The sequence below is a fragment of the Cibotium barometz genome, chromosome 2 (genome assembly GCF_041138505.1).
Source record: "Cibotium barometz isolate CiBa-2024 chromosome 2, ASM4113850v1, whole genome shotgun sequence".
NCBI lineage: Eukaryota > Viridiplantae > Streptophyta > Polypodiopsida > Cyatheales > Cibotiaceae > Cibotium > Cibotium barometz.
In genome coordinates this window covers 17,782,412-17,799,903 of record NC_141047.1, presented here as the reverse complement: position 1 = coordinate 17,799,903, position 17,492 = coordinate 17,782,412, and the positions used below count along the sequence as shown (strand labels likewise).

The 17,492-nt window shown below is 38.2% G+C and overlaps 1 protein-coding gene across 4 annotated transcripts in view; it reads right to left on the bottom strand.

The window, feature by feature from the left end:
- Nucleotides 1–17,492, bottom strand: part of LOC147640746 (uncharacterized) — an 88,592-nt gene that overhangs the window by 44,550 nt on the left and 26,550 nt on the right. For 2 of the 4 annotated variants that reach the window (XM_086814644.1, XM_086814650.1), the window contains exon 1: nucleotides 3,667–3,841. The exons of the other annotated variants lie outside the window; for them this stretch is intronic. The gene's annotated coding sequence lies outside the window, so the exon portion shown is untranslated. Of the gene's footprint in view, nucleotides 1–3,666; nucleotides 3,842–17,492 lie in introns of those variants that run through there. 4 annotated transcript variants of the gene reach the window in all.

Sequence of the window (17,492 nt, the reverse complement as noted above, 5' to 3'; positions counted from 1 at the left end):
CACCATTGTTGGAGCGCACTTTGACGACTTTGAGGCTAGCGTCAACCTCCACCATAGCAACCCATTCTTTGAACTTTGTAAATGTCTAATTTTTGGGACAAGAAAAAGACCCACACCTTCCTGGAAAAATCATCCACTAATAAGAAAAAATATCTGGCTCCTCCACTCCAGGTGTGACGGTAGTCATAGGTCCGCTCAAATCCATATGGATAAGCTAAAGAGTGGTGGAAGACCTAAAAGAGGCCTCGTGTGGAAATGAATCCTAATGTTGCCTGCCTTGAAGACAAGCTGAGCAAAGACATCCAAGGTAGTCGGGGCAAGCCTTCCACCATGTCGCAGGAGACAAGAAGCTCCACTGAAGAGAAGGAAAGATGCCCATAACGAGCATGCCAAAGAGTAGTATCCTCCTCAAGAAAAGCCTGATGATAAGCTAGAAGTTGGAACAGATGAGAATGATCAAGATTGGGTTCCTCCTGAAAACTAGTGAACTTGTAAAGTCCACCCTCTTGAATGCCCCAATCAATAATCCTGTGAGAATCCCTGTGAATTGATCTCCAAAACCTGATCATCGAAGTATAAGCCAGAGCCTTTATGGGCTATCTTAGAGATAGAAAGTAAGTTTTTTGGATAACTTTGGAACATAAAGGACATTCTCCATGTACTTGGGGCCTCCCCGAGGAAGTGACTAGAGGAATATTACCCATAATCGGTGTATCAACAAGTTGATTGTTAGCAAGTCGGACCTGCATAGAGAGACAGAGTTAAGAGTCCTCCACGATATGCTTGTTGTGAGAGTCATGTGGGAAGTAGCCCCGGAATCCACAATCCAGTCCTCAAGGGAGGTAGTAGTCCGCGCCTCAGTAGATGGGGTGCACTCTTCAACTAGAACAAAGGCCACATCTTTGTCTTTGGGTTTGGATTCTTTGTCGTTGGAGTCCTTCTATTTTGACGTTTTCTCCTCGTCTCTCGTCTTCTTGAAGCAATCAAGCCAAAGATGACCAGCCTTGCCACAGTAGTGGCATTTCCTCTCCATAGATTTGCCATTATCTTTTCCTTTATCTTTATCCTTGGAGCTGGATTTGCCGCCTTAGGTATTACCTCCTTTGGGTTGCCACTTGGGCTTCCCTTTGGCTGAAAAAGCTGACTCAGTAGGAGAAGAGTTGGAGATCTTCATGAGATCAAGCCTGTCTTGAAGCATGAAAATCACAAGATCCACTGGGAGAAGAACAAGGCGAAAGGCAATGGTATCCTTAAAGGATTGATAAGATGGAGGAAGTTTGCCCAGTAACTCAACGACAAAGTCATCATCGAGAATTTGGACACCCAAGATAGCTTGTTGTTGACGGATCTTCTTGAGTTCTTCCACTTTGGCCATGACATCATCCATCTTGCTAATCTTCAGCTCATTGAGTTGGGCTTTTAAATAAAGCTTGTGGCTGTAATTGTTCCTCTGAAAACGGGCTGCAAGTGCATCTCATAATTCCTTGAGGGTTGGGCAGCTTTATCCATACCAAAAAATTCCAAGAGATATGGTTGGTTCAAGTTGTAGGAAATGATTGTGCGTGCCCAACGATCCATGCTAATCTAGGAATTCACAGTCTGTGGTGAGTTAGTTGTAGGGTCGGGCTTTGGAGTAGAAGCATCGATGAACTGCCAAAGATCAAGACCCACCAAAAGGTATAATATGGCATCCTTCCACTGGGCATAATTGGAGTCTTTCTCCAACTTGGGAATGGTGAAAGTGTTTGAAGGCATTCTAAAGCATAAGAAAACGCAGCCTGCAAATCTGAGATGGCAAGAAAGAGAGAGAGGGTTCAGAAGCAAGAGGGAGGGAAAGTCTAGGAAAAAGCTCTCCAGAAGAAAACGCAGCCCTTTGTAGGTTGCCAAGGCTGAAAATGCAGCAATTGCAGCTCTCTGGGGAAAAAACGCAGCTTGTAGGCTGTCCACACAGAAAACTGTAGAAAACACGGCTCTCTGGAGAAAAACACAGCCTGTAGATGAGTCCACAGCCCACCTCCTCTGAGAAGTAAAAGGTATAGGTGCTGTCCAGCAAATCCTCAGTCTGGAACCCGCTCTGATACCATGAAAAAGTGCCAAACAATGAAAGAAAACTGAAGTTCACAAATACAAGATGCACAGGAACTGAAGGAAATGATATTCACCAAAAGGTGGTTACAAAGCTAGAGTAGGCAGCACGAGGCATACCGTAGGTGTAGCCATGATCCAAGACTATGAGGAAAATGAGATAATACAATTGAGGTCAGAGCCCATCCTTATATAGCACCTAAAGAGCCCAGTCGGCCAGCATAAAGTGGAACATGCCAGAAAAGGTGCCAAAAATGTGGAAAAAATCCAAAAAAATATGGGGAAAATTCCTAGGCTGGGGGAGATCTTCCAGAGGTGCTAGCACAGTGGGAAAGCACCCAGAATAGTGGAGGTGACCCCTCCAACAAGTGGGGTCAATGATGTATGATGTATTTCTAAAGCATCCAGCCTCCACCCCTCTTACAATGTCTCTTGTGCATTTCTACCCCAGTTTTGCTCTTCAAGTATCTTGCAAGTAATAGAAACTCCAAACAAATCCATGGGAGAGTCAGGATTCTCTTAGAAAAAAAAAAAAGCCTCGACTTGGAGGAGAAGACACCCAGGGCTTTCCTAGGATTGACTCCTAGCTAACAACAGTGTATTGTTCATTGAATCATCACTAGTTGGTCCAATACAAATGTGGTGCTTCAACGGCTTAAAGAACATAGCATATAGATGACCATCGAGGCATCAGTTGGGCTTGAACTCCAAGTGGCATGTGACTAGTCAATGAGCAAGACCCGAGGTTTGCATAAGATGACCAGTCAAGATATTCTACTTATTTCTGAGAACCGTATTTGATTGCAGGCTGATTAAAGTGACAAGGGCACTTTGTCAGGAGTGTGACTTTATATTTTCAGGAAGAGGGTACCTTTTAAACAAATTGCAACCCTTAGTGATTGAACTGGTTCTGAACGATGGTAAGACATCCCCATCCCCAAAGCATGCATAAGTTGCATGGGCCTGATGCGAATCATCTGTTGAAAGTTGAAACATCTCAAAAACCCTCGAGTTTGAGGTCTACCCTCGCATTTTGTCCGTAATTACTATATTTAGATGCCATACCGGTCAGAATGTGACCACTCTGGCTAGCGCCCGCTGTCAACAGTTTGCCCGTCTTTGAAGGAATACCATGATTATGTTGATTTCTGACATACGTCTATGATGTTTTCTCATGCACATCTACAAGCTAGACCATGTTTCAGCTCTCGTTTTCTATTCAATGTTACATGCAACCTTTGGGAATCTCAAAGCGTTGCAATCAGGCACTCACACCTGAATGTTTTTTTTTTTTTTTTTTTTTTGCTTAGATTTTTGTAAAGCTCTACCCCAGACATTATTTATGATGATGTAAAAGGACACAATGATGACCTTAGAGAAAGAAAGGATAGCACAAACTACTACCATGAAAGTTTATGAATCCACAGCAGCATGCAAATCAGAACTAGGGTTTTTAACCGACCTGCATAATGATGGTGAAAAGCCATGGATGGGGCGTTGCATCCACGTCCAGTTTAGGATTTTCTTCTCATTAAACTTATTGAAAAACGAAAAATTTGGCAAAAATGGAAAATGGCACACCTTGGTTAGTCAGTACAGGAGTCCCCTTGCGGCCTTGCGGGAGAGCTCTCGCCTTCGCAATTTGAGAACAGTTAAAAGGTTACTCCTCCAAGCCTTTTTCAGAAGTTGTTTCAAAGCTTTTGCGTTTCAAATTGATTTTGGGGATCCTGGCCGGCCGCCCAAAAGGGCACGGGTTTGGGCAGCTTTCGCAATTTGAGAACAGTTAAAAGGTTACTCCTCCAAGCCTTTTTCAGAAGTTGTTTCAAAGCTTTTGTGTTTCAAATTGATTTTGGGGATCCTGGTCGGCCGCCCAAAAGGCCACGGGTTTGGGCAGCTTTCGCAATTTGAGAACAGTTAAAAGGTTACTCCTCCAAGCCTTTTTCAGAAGTTGTTTCAAAGCTTTTGCATTTCAAATTGATTTTGGGGATCCTGGCCGGCCGCCCAAAAGGGCACGGGTTTGGGCAGCTCACGTTGCTAATGTGACCCTAATGAGATTGGAAGATTACACCAAAGATTCATATGAAATGCAATCTTGAGGCAAACAATCCAAGGGAACATGTTTGCATGGTCGAGAATCTTCAAAACACATGGTATGCTTGGTTCCTTGCTTGGTCTGAAATCTCCCTTCTTGTAAATTTTTTTCATACTTCATATATAAGTCTCTTTTTCGAAAAAAAAACGCTTGGAAAAGCTAGCATCAACCTATTGCATCTTGAAGTAGACAACAGTATCAACTGTATTATAAGTTTACCTTCACAAAGATGACGTTGTGATTCGCACAAATGAAACTTCCTTAAGTTCTTTTGATAAATTAGACTCTGATGTGTTAGAGTCTATTTTTTTTTGAGTTGTTATTGGTTGTTCAAAAGTATTCTTGAAAATTGATGCTGACCTTGTAATGAATATGTTACAAAAGGATCGTCTCTGATTTGTTAATTGAGAATACTAAAAAGATGATGCATAAGCATGAAGTGGGGATACAAGAACATGTTAACCCTGAGTTAGCATACTTCCCTTCCTAAGGGCGATCCTATCCTCAGATCACTAGTGGCAGTACTTGAAGTCAGTGTGTCCAAGTCAAGAGCTTACCTTAGCCTTACCAAATCATGTGTTGTTGGGCCTTGCCTTAGAGCCGCAAGATGTGGGTGTGGTAGCTCATCAGTTGCATTCTCACTCTATTGTACTTTGCCAATAGGGTGAAGGAAGAGCTCCCTATGCCTAGATGGAGGAAAAAAGAGATAGCCTTCACGATGGTTCTCTCTCACAAAATGTAGGGATGGTAAGGAAAAACTATTAACGGAAGTCAAGAAGGAATACGTGGACCCTCCGTGGACCTTGACTCAGATATTGAGATATTAGACAGTTAGGTAGCCACTCCAAAAAAACATTCAACTTCAAAACATCAACAATCATGGAGAATTTTGTTTGAGATTCCTCCTCAAAATGAAGGGAAAATGATACATGGAATGGAAACATCACGTGGTCAACATTACTGGCAACAGTATGTGATGACACATACAACCTTCCCAGGAGTGGTTAGAAGGCCTTCATGCATGGGACATATAGTTTGTGCAAACAAATTGTGCCCATATTTCATTAGGACAAGAGAGAAAAATAAAGTTTAGTGGAAAGAAAGGTCTGCAAATGGGAGTTTGCTTCAATATCTTCACTGCAAACTCAAGAGAAAATTGTTGCATGCGTGCTTTGCTACAATTTACTATTACATTCCAAAGATAGAGGAAAATTTGTATAGTCGTTATGTTATTCATGTGGGGAATCATAATCATGCCTTAACACAGTCAACTGAATAAGCAAGGAGATGGAAATGAAGGCTAAACAAAAAATCCATGATGATAACTCTTTGACCAAGTCATGTGCAATGGAGGATAATAAAATATTTTATCTTTGAAGATATAATAATGTTGATATTGTATGTTATTTTCACAATTTGTGTGCATATGCAGGGTTAGATGATGGGTGGAAAAGGAACGTGATCTATATAAATTAGGACCAAATGACCATTATGGAAGTAAAAAGAAGGTGCTCATATGAGTACATCCACATTGTTCTTTTGGTATGTTAGAAGATGAAGAGCCAGCAAGGTGTCATGTGTTTAAGATGTCAACAAAGGGGGTAGATCAGGGGTGGACTTAGTCAATAGGATGCAACCAGGAGGTGACTTGGAAAAATTTTGGGCTTTCTTTGATCATAGTCATAGAATAAGTGGTTGGGAAACAATGGGAGCATGTGTATATGACCCATATATTCAAGAATTACTAACCATAGCAGTCTATGACTTCAAGGTTGAAGATGTTGATGCATAGATTACATTTTGGAACATGTTGAATAGTGCCATGAAAAAGCACGAATTTGGGAGACCAAAATTTAGAGGGTTTATGTGGTAGATGAGGCATCTTCAAATTGGAATGCAATAAGGATTGTGTACAACACAAAACCAAATCAGGAGAGATTATGTGATTTGCATTGGGAGGAAAGCACACTCGTGATTATATTAAGTTGCCCTTTTAAGAGGAACACAAGAGGAAGTGTAGACTGTGGAAAAATGCGCCCTTTAAAGAAATAGTTGAAATACATTACAAGGTTCTTCAAAAATGGTGGGAGGGTGGACATGCTTACAATGATGATATTCCAAAACTATAAACCTATTTGAGATGGTGGCATGCACATATGCTCATTGGGGGAGTCTATGAGAATGGTATATATGGAATTGTTGCACTTATGTGTGACTATAAAGGCAATAAAGTGGATTCTAATAAATTTTTTTTTGTTTTCTTGGTTAGGGAATGGATGAACAGTATGCTATTCCAACAATTAATATGTCTAAATTAATGCATGGGAGTTGGGCAGCAATAAAGAAAATAGGATTATATGAGGCATGTGTAAGTGATATGTCAACGGCACTTCTACAGTCATAGAAGTACACCGCGTTCTTAAGTGGAAAACATATTGGTGGAGGTCCCTCATTGGAAGAACTGAAAAGATGAGCTAGTGAGTTAAATGCAAAGAATAAAAGGTATAAGAAAATTGTCAAACAGATCAATAAATCAATAATAGAGTTGGGGGTTGCATTAGGTAGCCTCCCCATGCATGGGGAGCTTGAGACAGTGAGAAAGAAAAGGGGCAAGGTAGTGCTAGAAGGAATTGATGAATTGGATAGCCACAAGCCTAAATACATTCATGTGAGAACAAATTCAAGAAAGAAAGTTGATTTGGGTTCGACTGCACTTGAGGCTAAAAATAGGGAGCCATTAGTAGTGGAGGTGGAGACAATTGATGCGCTATGGGTAACACGATGATGCAAGCCATTCAGCAAGGCAGGGTTCAATGGACGTATTCTAGATACAAATTCAAAATGTAACAAACTTGTGTGTTGCAACTATTCCCATTGCTAGAAATTTTTGGTTGGCCGCGTGCCATTTATTTGTACTCGAATATTTATGTACACCGATGTGCACAGGTATATTGCGTGTGAACTAGAGCTTCACTATTATTTTTGGTACACACTAGATGTGTGTGAACATCCTCTAGAAGGATTGGTCATTTTTGTAAAAAGCCTATTTTTGGAAAAAGTTTCACGTTGACTCAAGGGCTATTTTGGTAATACATGATTAAAATACTCATGTCGTGGAAGGAGCCAGCACGCATGAGGGGGAGATTTAACCCAACCCTTTGTTGATGGTGATGTTGTCTAAATTCTGTTTTCAAGTCTATGGTTTTATCTCATGTTTATTTTCATATCCATGCTTAATACATTTGAATCTTTTATTTGTATGGAGTTGATTACTAATTCTTGATTTATGCGAGCACTTGTGGTACTTTGATTCTCTTGTGTGGCAAAGATCCTGATAGTAGCAAACAACCCTATCACCTAGATTCTAGTCAAATTAATAAGAGCCTTTTTTGGCCACACCATTAATTACCCCAAATAACCTTTATCCCAGTACTCAATAATGCCAAATTCCACGAGCAAGAGAGGCCAAAGTTCATTGCATCAACAATAATCTAATGATCTTGACTCCCCAAGAAAAGGGATGTCAACAAGTAAATGTCTAACAGCCAAAAGAGTCAAAGAAAGCAGTTCAATTGGAGAAATCTTTGAGTTTGGAGGAGTACCTATATAGAGTCTACTTACACTCTTGGTAGAAAAACAAAGGAACCTTCATTAAAAACCAAAAAGTGTAAAAGAACCTCCTAAAACCAAATTATGCATCACCAAATTTAGTTGCCATCATCATCAATAAACTAGAAACTCATCAAAGGTTCCTTATAAAAAAAGGCAACGAGAGCATAAAGAAAGGAGGCCCTTATCACTTTCTAGATACTAACATGCACTATATATAATGATTATCTCCAAAAATATCTTAAAGTGTTTACAAATGACCTTTTTTTTGTTCCAAATGTAAAGAAAATCCAGTATGTCTTGAAATGTCTTTAACAGATCATTGATCCCACTAAAAAATGTCACTTTTGGGTTAAACACAACGTGACCTTAGGAAACATTATCTCTAAGAATTCAATTGATGATGATAAAATGCAATTAAACCTTAAAATACCACCATCGACTTACCATTAAACCCCTAGATACCCTCAATGTTTGTTTTAGGAATAATTGTAGAAACCGCCACCCTTAGTATTGTCAAAAACATCCTCTAATGATACTCTCCCCTCCTCATACTCAAACTGGTCACATAGGCTCTTCTTAAATAGAAAGGACAACTCTTCTCCCACCAAAACAATGAGCTTCTTCCCTACGAGACTCATCACTTGCACCTTGCATGTCGTACTCTTAGAAGAAGAAGCCATTACTTCTCAGAGAAAGAACCTCTCGCAAAAGCAGAATGACCATCAACAACAAGCAATCAAGTATGCATATAAAATAATAACCATAAAGACCATCAAACCCGTTTTTGGTTGACAGGACTTATAACTCTATGGAGTGGAATACTCCTTTAATGACAACGTCTTCTTATGATTCTCATTTATGAAGAATATCATTTCGCACAACATCTAAATCTCATTTCTAAGTAAAATCATCTCCCACAACATTTCAAGGCCATAACCCAGCAAGTTCACATCCCAAAATTGGACCACAATTTGTATCAAAATTATATTTTTTCAACAATGCATATATAGTTTACTATAATAGTTCACTTATTTATATATAGTTTACTTATATATATATATATATGGTTCACTATAATAGTTTACTTCTATATATATAGTTTACTTTTTATATAGTTTATATATAGAGAGTTTATTTACTTTTATATTATATAGTTTTGCAAAGAATGAGTAAATGTACATATAATAACTATATATACATTTACAAGTAAGAAATATAATTACATTTAGAACTACACATAAAAACTATATATATTAGCTATATACAATATTTTTATATATAAGAACTATATATACTATACATATATACCTAAATAAAACAATGATATGTACTATATAAGAACTATATATACTAAATATTTATATATTATAAGTAAGAACTATAAATAATTTTGAATAATTAAATAAGAACTATATATAGTATACATGGGAACTATCTTTAGAACTTTATATAAGAAATAAGAACTGTATATACTATACATATATATAAGAAGTGTATATACTACACATATATATAAGAAGTATATATACTACACATATATGTAAGAAGTATATATACTACACATATATATAAGAACTATCTATACAATACATATATATACTATTCTCTATATATACTATACATATATATAAGAAGCATATATACTCCATATAGTATACATAGGAACTATATTTAGAACTTTATATAAGAAATAAAAACTATATATACTATACATATATATAGGAAGTATATATACTACACACATATATATATACAATACATATATATACTATACTCTTTATATATTGTACATATATACCTAAATAAAATAATAATATATATTACATATGTACTATATATACTATACTAAAAGAACTATACATGAGAATTATACTAACAAATAAAAAACTACGTTTTTTAAAGGGTTATCACCTTTTGGTGTTGGGCATGCGTCTCACTACCTCCATCTCTGCCAAGAAGTCTTGTTGCACCGCATCCACCTCCATCGCCTGGCCAGCTTCGACAAGGGACTCCCCTTGAGGTACTCCTCACATAGATGGCAGTGGGGATGGTTTCGCCAGGCAGAACTATCCCCACAGCTAGCCTGTATGCTTACTCACTAGAAGTGAAGGCCAATTATGGGGATAGTTCCGCTGCCACTCCCCACCGTGGCGGCGGAACTATCCCCACCGCCAACATTGCAACTTGACTTCTTTTTTTAAAAATGATTTGTATAAAAAATGACATCTTTTGGTGCTGGGCCTGCGTCTCACTACCTCCACCTTCATGTCATCGCGTTCAGGAAGTCTTGTTGCGTTGCATCTACCTTCATCGCCTGGGCACATAGCTGGCTGTGGGGATACTTCCGCCGATGAAACTATCCCCACAACTAGCCTGTATGTTTATTCACAAGAAGTGAAGGCTGGTTGTAGGGATAGTTCCATCCGGCGGAACTATCCCCACCATCGGCATTACAACTCTACACATTTCAGCATAAGAAGGTATAATAAGAGATGAAGAACTTCATTTTAAAAAAAAGGTGAGCTGGTGATGGGGATAGTTCTGTTGGGTGGAACTATCTCCACCTTCGGTTCTCCTTTTTTAAAAAAATAAAAAAGTTTAAAGTTGGTTATAGCAATTAATTTTTTGACTTCTATATATAGTTTATATATAACTGGAAATTTTATAACTATTAATATTTTATATATAACTAGAAATTTTATAATTATAATAGTTTATATATAACTAGAAATAGTTATATATAAACTATTTAAATTTGGTTATAAAAAAAATTTGAAGTTGGTTATAGCAATTAATTTTTTGACTTATATATATAGTTTATATATAACTATAAATTTTATAACTATGATAGTATATATATATTTATAATATATATATATACATATATATATACATATATATATATGTGTGTGTGTGTGTGTGTGTGTGTGTGTGTGTGTGTGTGTGTTAGATAGTTTACTATATAGTTGACTATTATATTGTTTATAAAATTTTATTATATATTGGATAATAAAACTTATATATTACACATACTAGTGCCATTATATATGTATATATGATTGCACATAGAAGCAAAGCGTTCACATACACATGTAGATCCCTAAATACAAGTTCATACCTAGATGCATACACATTTATACAAGGAATTCGTGTATGCTCAAATATGCTTATGTTGGAATGTTGTAATGAAGCGGTAAGAGTTCATGAAATTAGTGCTTTTGAGGAGATGCTAGCATGAGTTCATGCCAATGTGTAAGAGATTTCTCTCTTATGATGCAATTTTTTTCAAATTTATATTGTAATAAACTCTATTTCTTGTTTAGAAATCTAGAATGGGAAGAGGGTACCCTTGGCATTTGGAGGAGAGAAGGGGAGTGTGTCTTGAATCCACCTTGCCATGAGTGCCTTGGAAAAGCGGTAAGGTGGAGGATTAGGTACCCCCATAAGTGAAGAAATGGCCCCAACCTTTGCCTTAGATTTTCAAACTTGGTAAAGGGGTGGAAAGGGTTGGCTGGTAGATCAGCAACCATATATCTCTTCATTGATGAATTCTCTCAAGTGAGCTGGTGTAATGGTTGCCAAATGTACATATAAAAATTGCAAGTGAGCATTTGATTCTAGGTTACACATGCAAATTTGGTGTAGGCCTACAAACACATGCATATAAGGATGCATATAATCTTGCACAAATATACAAATACATATGTGTTCATAGATTCAAACACATACACAAAAGTATATATAAATAAACATGCATACACTTATACACACACACACACACACACACACACATATATATAGTATACTTATATGTTAGATAGTTTACTATATAGTTGACTATTATATTGTTTATAAAATTTTATTATATATTGGATAATAAAACTTATATATTACACATACTAGTGCCATTATATATGTATATATGTATATATGATTGCACACATACATAGAAGCAAAGCATTCACATACACATGTAGATCCCTAAATACAAGTTCATACCTAGATGCATACACATTTATACAAGGAATTTGTGTTTGCTCAAATATGCTTATGTTGGAATGTTCAAATATGCTTATGTTGGAATGTTGTAATGGAGCGGTAAGAGTTCATGAAATTAGTGCTTTTGAGGAGATGCTAGCATGAGTTCATGTCAGTGTGTAAGAGCTTTCTCTCTTATGATGCAATTTTTTTCAAATTTATATTGTAATCAACTCTATTTCTTGTTTAGAAATCTAAAATGGGAAGAGGTACCCTTGGCATTCGGAGGAGAGAAGGGGAGTGTGTCTTGAATCCACCTTGCCACCCATGAGTGTTTTGGAAAAGCAGGAAGGTGGAGGATTAGGTACCCCCATAAGTGAAGAAATGGCCCCAACCTTTGCCTTGGATTTTCAAACTTGGTAAAGGGGTGGAAAGGGTTGGCTGGGAGATCGACAACCATATATCTCTTCATTGATGAATTCTCTCAAGTGAGCTGGTGTAATGGTTGCCAAATGTACATATAAAAATTGCAAGTGAGCATTTGATTCTAGGTTACACATGCAAATTTGGTGTAGGCCTACAAACACATGCATATAAGGATGCATATAATCTTGCACAAATATACAAATACATATGTGTTCATAGATTCATTCACATGGCTGGGCATAGAGGTTTGGTTATGCACAGAGGCCAAGCCCATCATTTTGGGTTTGCAAATGTTGCCCATTGGTGACCCTTTCCAGTTGCTTGAGCATTCTTCCTTGAAGGAGTTTCTTGATGGGGTGGTGTCTCTCAATCGCAAGACAATTAACAGCCCATTCCAAAAATGGATTAAGATGGATCAATCTAATAGACCTCAGTAGACATTGTGTGTGCATCAAGAAGGGTGATATACAGGTGGGTATAATCTATACAAGTAGAATTAATCATTCATTGTTTATGTTGGGGTTTTTCACCATATGAAACTCTTTGATATCACAAAGTAGGTATTTTATATGCTTAAATGCCATGGGTAAAGTTGAGCGATCCTCCACTAGTTAGAGCATGGTGCTCTTTCAATAGTGATGCATGCATGTACTCCAAACTACTTCTAGATTTGTTTGGTGGTATGGCCAACTTTACGGAATGGCAGAGGAGAAATTGCCCATGGTGGAATGAGATTCCCTTGGGGAACTACACAGAGGAGGAGAAAGAATTATATGAGAAAAATGCAAAGGGAGAGCTCTTGGTTAGTAGATCTTCTTCAGATCAACAGTCACATTGAAGTAGACTTGCAAGTTACAATGGATGCAATGAGGGTGAGGGATGCTGTAAACATAGACGTGGGCGATCCAAATACCGGTGGTGTTGGTAGGCCAAAGGATAATTTACTAAGATTCTCTTCATTGGTGACCTTTGGATATATGGGTTTTGGTTTTCTTAGTAGAGGTGGGAATTCATCTAGAGGTGTATGTCAAAAAGCGCAACATTGAGGGAGCATTTGTTAGCCATACAAAGATGCAATACCCTCAATGCCTTATTTCCTTCTTTTCTTATGATGTCGATGTTATTTGGGGAGATGTGATTGAGATGGGGAAGGATCTTAACGCTAACAAGTGAGTTCCACCGTAAGAATAGTAGGGGGGATGAAACTTAGGGATGGAGCAATAGTATCTTGGTCGGTTGATCTTGTAGTAATTAGGAGAGGTGTTGGATCATCTTTAGAGGGGTTTCATGGAGTGTGCACCATCTTGACCTTGTGAGGTATTCCTTGTTGGGAGTTGCAGCTTCATTTCTAGGTGATGATGGTTGGGTATTATGTATCTTCCCCATGAGTCATATTGGGGAGGTTGGGCATCTCTATCACTCCATTGAGGTGGAGGGTTTCTTCATCATTCGATCCATGGACCCCATTGGAGTCATGTGCATTGGGCTACATGATGTATTGGTAAGATGTCTACTCTATTATAAATAATTATACAGTCACAAAAAATTTGATTGAAATTTTGATTGTCATGAATATATAATTTATTTTAGGTGGATTCACAATTTGCTTTCATGTTGAGAAAGAAAATTGGGCTTGGAGTGCTAAATGTGGCAGAAGAAAATGAGGTTGGGAAAGCATTGATTTGTATTTTACTTCACGAACATTTAATCATTATATGCCTCTTTCAGAAAGAAGTATATGTTAGGCAAAGGAGGCATGGCATGGCCCATTGGAGAAGGTTGTTTCATTCATGGCCTTTTTCTTGCAGTTTTTATGTCCTTAAGGGGGCTCAGTGATGGAACTATGTTGTGGGAGAGCTCCTATTGCATGTGGTTGTGGCGATTCTCATCGCACATCCTTGTCCGTGGATAATGACACGGAGCTTGTTGAAGGATGTGTGTGTCCCATGATCAAGGTAATAGAATTTTGACATGTGTTTAATCAAGAAGAATGTTAAAAAGAATCCATTATACCATGATATTAATTTTTGCATCCATGTTTTTTAGGCCCAACCATTGATGCCTGCACCCATAACAACCTTGATTGTGTCCCTTGATGATGATGCCATTGATGTTGATCAATTCACAAGCATGTGTGATTAGTATATCCCACCTTTGGTATTGATTTTTCCCCTTACTATTAATGGGGTTGAATATCAACTTGGTGTTTACATAGCTTGGCATAAATTTGGAGAGAAAATGGTTTGAAATATCTTTAATGTAGATTGGCAGACATACCAGATATGTATGCAGAGGTTGTTGCTAGTAGGTTGGTAGACGTACCAGATGTCATTCTGTCTAGCATCATGTGATAGATGAGGAGGTTCCCTCTAGTGGATGATGAGGCACATGATGCATGATGTAGTCTTTTGATTTCGTGTTTCTTCACTGGGTGACATTCGACTCTTTTTTACTCTAGTTGCATACATTCTATATTTTTAATGGGGCCGTGTCTTCTAGTAGATGCATTGCTCTTTATTTAAGTTACTTGCTTGGTCATTCTATATTTTGATGTGACAGTGTCCTCTATTGGATGATGAGGCAAATGACGGATGATACAATACTACATACTATATGGTTTTGTTTTATGGCTCTATTATACTCTAGTTGAAACATTGGTGCATACTAGATGGTTCTTCTCTATGTGTCTATCCTTTTTAATATATAATAGTATTTACTTATATATATATTTTACATTATGAATACTAAAGTACAATAGTGTATATATATATATATATATATATATATATATATATATATATATATATATATATATATATATATATATATTCCATAAGCGCGGTGAATTGAATTAGAATAGAACAAAAATTACATCAGCTGGAGCATGGAGAGCATCCAAGGAGAAACCATAGTACCAGACAGGGGTGAATCTATACGACCAAGATACAACCAACCAAGATGCATTATAATTGTTTATTATAATAGTTTACTAACATTGATCACTGCTTTTTTCGACACTTATACTACTTTCTTTAACTCTTACACATGGTTGGGGATAGGAACTTGATCATTGATGTGTGATGATGCAGCTAGTTCATAAGGCAATTTATGAATGAGGCTAGGTTTTCCCCATGAGAAGGGAAGAATTTAGGACACACATAATGGCATATGTTGGTAAATTGCGAGCTATGGGTGGCTTATCACGACAAGGTCGAATGGATCCACATGCTTCTTGAGCCTCTTTTTGAAGTGGTGGTGTGGCTATTCGACTCGCTTACTTGAAGCATTGCAATGTTGATAGAAAGAAGTGAAGCATTTCAGAGCTTATATGACTTAGAGTGAAATTTCACATTGCTAGACTATGCCAACCTTAGCATGCGGCTTTAGATTGACCTCTTGGGCATCTCTACCTTGCTTTATTAGGGTGGTTATAGGCATGTTTTTTTGTCTCGAAGGGAGATGCAGAGCTTGCATGATTGGCTTTTGTTGGCTTCGATTGTGTTGTTAGCTCTTCTCCCCAATCTCTTCTACCTTGTCGTCGGTTGTAGGTTGTGCCTTACTAGTTGTGTAGGTGGTACCTTGTTAGTTATGTTGGATTGTGGATAGATTGGCAAGTCATTGCGGGTATGGATTGCCTCATTAGGCCAGACGAGATTGCTTGCGGGTAGAGTGTGCACATGTGAATGTGGGTGTGTATGTAAGTAAAACGTTGTGGGCATGTGTGTAAGTAAAAAAATGTGTGCACATGCAGGTGGTTACGTTTTGTGTGCATGCACATGATGTGGTGTGTGTGCACATGCGTTTGCTTTTAGTTTTTTGTTATTTTAGACTTGTTTTAGTTTTTAGATTTTTATCATTCCAAGTTGTTGTGTACAATTGCTAGGGGGTTCAAGGTTTTGGCTTATCGTGTGGCCTCATTGAGAGAAGGCAAATAATTGCTAGGGGTGCTACGATACATATGTACAATGGACATTTAAGGCTTTGGTTTACCATGTGGCCTCACTGAGAGAAGGCAGAGAATTACTTGCCCAGACGAAAGCTTCGATGTCACCACCAGCTTTGTTAGCATGCACTCTTGATTGAGCTTTGTCCTTTTAGTTCTAGTTAGTGAGTTAGTGTTACGATGTGGAACACAAGGGTGTTCCTTTTGAGACTTGCGATTGCTCGAAGGTGCCATAAAAGCATGTGCATGACTCTCTTTAGGCTTTGGCACCATGGGTGGCTCTCCTTTGATGTAGGAATGGGGTTAGATGGGGGCCACTACACATAGGTAAGGTGTCGCCTCTTGTTGCTCAACGTCCATAGACTCTTTCAATTTTCTATAGGTATTGTCGAAACATGAGTCGAGGTGGAAGCCATTGCTCTCCACTCTTGCTTAAACATTGGGGTTAGTGGCATGGATTTTGGTCTCCACTCTATAGTGGTTTAGCTTTTGTTGATGGCATGGTTGTAGTCCTATTTATAGTGTGGTGTGGGTTTTCTTGACTTCCCATAGAAGCCCTGTGCACTTATTTTGAGACCCACTGAAATGTTGACTGCTGGGCTCAAATTGGGATGGCCAACTCTCTTTGACTTTGGAGATTGGGGTGTAGACCATGAGGTTTTTGGGACCTAAATGGAAGGGTTTCCATCGTAGAAGCCTTGAGCTTCTAACATCTTGATGGGGATCCAACAAGGCTTAGGTTATGGGTAAAACTCTATTACTTAGGGCTCCCATTTAGAAGATCTTTGTTCATGGGTAAGCTTTCGGATAACAGTGTGAGTGCCAAGGATTTTCTTGGGCAACATCCTACTTTCCTTCGCTAGCCAGGGTACTCTTGGGTACCCACTCCTTCTTGGTGTGATCTCCCTTAAGGGTTCTTAGGGTTATCATTCAGGGGGTGGTCTTTATCTTTAACAACAAGGTTTTAGATCTCCATAATGGGTAAGGAGGTGGTCAAGATGGCAAGGTGAGAGGAGTATTGGGTATTAGGAGTTACCTATATGGTGATGACCTGAATTTGGAAGATGAGGCTTTAGATGTTAATAGGTTTAGGTATCCTCGTCCACCAAGGGCATGGTAATAACCATCCCCTAGGGAAGCTCGAGTGTTGTAGTACTTTTTTGCACAATTAGTGGCATTACTATCGAGGATGATGCTCTCTTTCATTGTACCTTCTGTGTGGGGGACACATACAACTTGTAAAACATAGGTTTAGTTTCAATGTAAAATTTAGCTTCAAAATAACTGACTATCATGGAATGGGAAATTTTTATCAATGGTCATGGTAGCTATAGGTGGTGCGAGGGATGGGTGGCC